The sequence below is a fragment of the Mercenaria mercenaria genome, chromosome 13 (genome assembly GCF_021730395.1).
Source record: "Mercenaria mercenaria strain notata chromosome 13, MADL_Memer_1, whole genome shotgun sequence".
Taxonomy (NCBI): domain Eukaryota; kingdom Metazoa; phylum Mollusca; class Bivalvia; order Venerida; family Veneridae; genus Mercenaria; species Mercenaria mercenaria.
The window spans coordinates 438,272-444,170 of NC_069373.1; positions in this window are offsets into that span (position 1 = coordinate 438,272).

Here is a 5,899-nt window from a genome sequence, read left to right on the forward strand (position 1 = left end):
ATTTGTCTCATTACTTAATTACGCTGCAAACTTCTTTATCTACGTTTTGTCGGGGAAGAGGTTCCGTTTTGAATTGCAAAAGCTTTTTACAAAGCAGAGGGTGATTACAAGAAGTTTTACTGTCAGGAGTACGAGGAAAGAATTATTCAGATATGGTAATTAATTTGATTTGAAAGCCGAAATAAATCTGATGGTATATTTACGATATAAAATTGACTAAACACACTGTAACCGTTGGTATATCAATACAAACAAATAGGGATTTCAGGCTTGATATGATCGGTCTCTGACTTCAAACAAGAGATTATTTGTCACAAAAAAAAACACATGACTCCCATCATTTACTATGCAGAAATAATAAAATGCCAAAATTAAGGACCGTAACTCCACTGAAACATAACACTCCAAATGCATATATAACTAATCTTGGCAGTGGGCAAGGAATATGAATACGCTGAAAGTAATTTTATTAGAACATGACATTCATGTGTACAGCTACGCTTCACACCTATCACTCGTGAGGTTTGGTGAAATTCAGCCTAATTGTAAACAGGAGCTTGTGTAAAATAACTGTAAAATATGACAAATGAACGGCTATAACTCTGATGAAAGTAACTAAACCTGAACATATTAATGATAGGTATAATACCTAGGCTAGGCAAACTCCTGTTTTGTGAAATTCTGCCTAATGGTGTACGAGAAGTTGCCAAAATATTACAAAATTTGATAAACAAATCCCATACCTCTGCTGAAAATCTTCGAATCGGAATATTCCCATGATATCACAACTAGGTTTGGCAATTATCACTTTTGTAAAGCTAATTGTAATTCCTCCTAATAGTATTGGAACCAGATTTATATTTGCCTTCGTTATTGTGGTCTGACATGGCTCTAGCTTGAATTAAACATTTACAATGTTTTGATGTGGCTATGTTCTCCGAATATAGATGTTTTATTTTAGATTTTGAATAATTTATAATTCCAATTCAATAATGAGATGTATAAAATTCTTTTGAAGCAGATACTACACTATACCTGAATGTTCTTGTAATTAAAATAACCTAGTCAAATTTACTTAAAGGCACTGACCTCCAGATTTTTGCTTAAAATGATCTTTCTTTTAATTTGAAATTTGGTCACATTATAAACATTAGAATATGAGTTTTTGTTTCCAAACTATTTTAAAAATGCCGAATCAAGAAAAAAATGACTACGTCGGGAATCGAAGCCGGACCGCCTCGAACAGTTTTCATCCGATCTTCCAAAAACTTGCAGATAATGTTTGTGGGCATAATATCTCGGCCAAGTTCGATAACCAACCAAATCGCCCCAGGTACTCTTGGATTATGGCCCTTTAATTACTCAAAATCTGTGAATTTAGCCTTGTCCTCTCTCTAAGTCAGCCAGTTTTCATCCGATCTAAACCAAACTTGCTGACAATGTTTGTGGGCAAAATATCTCAACCAAGTTGGACAACCAGCAAAATCACTATACTTTTATTTCACTAAATGTAACGTTACTTTCTTGTTGCATAGTTGTTGGTGTTGAATCATCTGCGGCGTGAATAATACATTGGAAAAATCCATTATAGTTTTATTTACATCCATAATCCCGGATTTCCACTGAAAACGTTAACATTTATCGGTTGCAAATTTGCACTCCATACCTGTACCACATCCACTTTATCGTTAAGTCGGTTCCAATTCTGTCGCTGAAGGCATATCGTTGTCAGAATCATCCTCATTAGACCTAGAAATATCCTAACTATCCGCAGTTTCATTAAATCCCATGACGAATTGCCTCATGTTAAGGACAAGTTTTGCACACATGTTTTGAATGCGTTGCAATTTACGCATTTCACTGTTAGCTAAAATCTCAGTGCCCATTTTGGTTAAATACTTTTTGGATGTTTTTTATTCTTAGGTATTAAGTTTTCATCAAGAAATGCACTAAGATATGTAATTGTGCTTTCACGTTTGATATCATCACCAGCAATATTTATCGACTTATGAAACATTTGTTTAGTTGAGGTCTGATACCAAGCATAATAAATTCAGTTTTTGAGGAGCTCATTTTCAGTCTGTTTCTGTTCCACCAGTCATTGATTTTAACTGCGCACTATTCGAGGACTCCTACCGCTTTTGATTCTACGGAAGCAGATGTGAGACGAAAGCTTTTATTTGCTATATGGTCATTAGCAAAACCGTTGACTGACAAGTATTTGGGAATTACATCAAAAAGAGTTCCAGTATATTTTTGATACAGCCTGGAACAAAGCAACTGCCTTATGGCTAACTGCGTTCCATTTAAGATTGCGGTCTGATAAATATGCATTCGTTGACAGTAACCTTAATAGTACGAGGCTTTAAGTAGGAGTCTACCTAGCTATTTCACAGACACCGTACTGTGATTTTAGGACATCTAGCAGAATACCGCGGCCGACAGTGAACGCTTTATTATCACTGCTCAAGTAAGAAAGCAGGTAACTTCAATGGATGCCACCCGACAGCTACAGTTAATCACATAATACGTTCCGATCAATTGCATTTAAATGGGAAGTGTATCTTCTAAGATATGAGTAAATATCAAGCAATTAAAGTCCAGATTTAGCCCCGTACATATAACTTTCACCTTTTAGTCTCGGAATTCAGCAAATTTAAACAAACATGATACATGCTTGATGACGGGTTTCATTTAAGTATTTGTCATACAAAGACAAAATACATGTTTGTTCCTGTTTTGTGAGGTTATAAATATGCTAACACGATCCGAATTGTTTTCCTGCTAAACAAAGAAGACAGATTAAATGATTGTGCCCGTGGTCTGAAATTTGCGGTATCTTTTACGTTTCACATATTAATATTGTAGCTAGAAAAATGCCTTAAATTTAAGATATCACAATGCTGCTTCAAAACCAAGCGGCAAAAGGTTGGACGACTCCAGCCAGAATGCAACACAGAAATGTCTATGACGTAACTTATATCATTATTTGAAATAAGTAGGTCTTAACATAAGCAAAGTATGTTTTCTTCTTACTTTTGCTCTTTTTCTTCGTGAAAAACTAATTAAAACTGTTTCTTGCGCGGATATCTGGCTACCAAGTTGCAAATATTTCTTTCTAAGTCATTTAGACAATGTACTTAGAATAGACAATTGTTAATCAGGCGTTACATTAATGCAATTAGATGTAATGGCGTTTGAATCGTACACTACTAGCTAGTAGTATTTTTATTTGAATGCAGGGGTCTTGTTACGGATCACTAATTTTATAACTGAAATATCTTTTGCGTAATAAGGGTCAACTATTAAACTATTGTCAACTAAAGTTTCAGTTAGCTGCATGCCATAGTATTTGTATGGGCCTAGCCGCTTATTTCAATAGGGAGAGTGCAGATCTACGGATCGGGGGGTCGTTAGCTCGATTCCTGGGCGCGGCGTATGTTCTCCTTGAGAATTTGATAAAATGCAGTATGTCTGAAATCATCTCTGATTCATAGCTGGAAGTTGGCCGTTACCTGTGGAGAATAGGTTTGTACTGGTACGGTATCCAGAAAGACTGGTTAGGTTAACTACTTGCCGTTACTTAAAACACACAAAAAACAACAAATAGGTTTTGTATAATTCTGTGTCAGTTGGAAAAATTAATACGATTTGTATAAGTTTGTTCATATCGTATATGTTCGTCTCAAAAAGTATAAAAAAATTTATGTATAAATAGGATTCAATTTCAGCTTCTGATCAGGTAACCGAACCCCTTTTAACAAAGAGTTAAGTAGTTTGAACACAAATTAATAATTGTTCGTTTATGAGCATGCTTTCATGAATAATGCAATTATGTTAATATATTAAACTGTTGACATGCATTTACAGAGATTAACGAATAACTTACCGACTATGTTATGTAATCTTAGCACACATCGCTTGCCTTTTTGCATAGGTCAAGGCATATTTTATTGTACAAAGTCTTTATAGTTTACGTCTTGATTATGCTGTACTATAGGGCCTATTAATTTTACATTTGCGACCTAAGCCGTGGCAACGGGCCAGGCATTCGTTCGGCCTCCCGGTACTACCTGGGTCTATCCGGCGTACGACGCTGTGTGCTCGTCTTGCAATATAGGCTAAGCGGCAACGCAGATATTTTCGCGACATAAATTCGGATACACATTTGGAAACAGATATTTGCTATTTTTACTTGCACCTCACGTGTCCGGCGTACGCAGACGCGTTCGTCTATTCTAAGACCGGCGGGAATATTTTTCTTGCTGCTCACGTGACCAGCGAATCTCAGGTTGAGTGAAACGAATTGGCCCATAGACAATGTCAGAAAGTCGTTTTTTTTTGCAATGATGACGTCACTCTTGAATGACGTCGTTGTGCGTCACTTTATGCGTTCTAATATATGTCTGAAATAATGTATCAATGAGTTATAGATTATGTCTTATGGCTCTAATTTTTGGGAAATAACTGTACAAAACAGTTATGGCCAAAACCTCTGTCGACTCTTCTTTTCGGAATAATACAACCTGTATCCTTAGGTCTTTATTCGCAACCGAGGGCGTGATAGATCCATTTTATTAATCTTTTTTCCACACTCCTTCCATTGTGTTGTAATACTTTCAACTATGAAAGAACACTATATCTTAAAATGTCCGCGATGAACGAAAAAATCGAATAACTCGACTGCACGTTTTTTGACAGCTTTTGATTGAAAAATAAAACGACTGAAAATGTTTTTTTCTTGCTTTTGTTGTATAAATTACCGCTTTGTCAAAAATAATATTTCTAGATAAGTGTAGAGATGAAAAAGCATGTTCAACGAAAGCTCCTAACTGATTGGTATAGAAAATACATAAAATTATACAAAATGTATTAAATTGGGAACAAAGTGGAGGAAACACTTGGCACGTCCGTCTTCATTTACTTAAACACTAATCAAAAATTAGGTTTCAAATAAGATATGTGATTGTTTACTGTAAAAGTAGTGTTTTCATATAAAACCAGGTCCCCAAAAAAATGCAATACGTTGCAGAATTATATGCGGGCATGCAATGCCTTTTAACTATTATTAATTCAATAAACTAAACGAAAGTACATTTAATTATTATGCGATTGCACGGCTTTATTATAAACTGTTGTAATGTTAGCTTAACCTTTATCTTCAATGATAAATTCACTTTGTCACTTGTCAAAGGAATTTCCTCACATGTATCCAGGCTGATTTAATTTTAGAAATTTTAATTATCCTGTAATAATATTTTGTTTAGCCGTAAAGAGTGAGCAAGACCGATATAAAATAATGGTTTGGATATGTTATGTCTTCCTTGCATAAGGTTTTGTTCGATTCCTAGTAGTCAAAGCAAGCCTGTGTTAGCAGTATTTTTAAAAATGCACTGGTCAACGTAACAACCATTGTCCTTTCATGGCAAGAAAGTACTTTATAATTAATACATGTCAAATGAATGAAGACTGTTTGTTTACAAATAGACATTTTTATGTTAATATCGATAGCAACCGGCTATTGTTCTCAGTTTATATCATGATTGTATATATAACGTCAGAAAATTATGTTTTACGGTGGTTGCATGTTGACTAAAATAATACCTTGAGCAGATGTTTATGAAATAATAATACACGAACAGTTTTGCAAAAATTACAGTCAAAACCGATAAATTGGTCAATAGGCTTTGACAACAGTTCTGCAGTCCGCCCGCTTAGCTCAGTAAGGAGAGTGTTGGTCTACGGATCGCGGGGTCGCGAGTTCGATCCTCGGGCCGGGCGTATGTTCTCCGTGATGATTTGATAAAATTCATTGTACCTGAAATCATTCGTCCTTCACCTCTGATCTGTGGGGAAGTTGGCAGTTACTTGCGGAGAACAGGTTTGTACTGGTACAGAA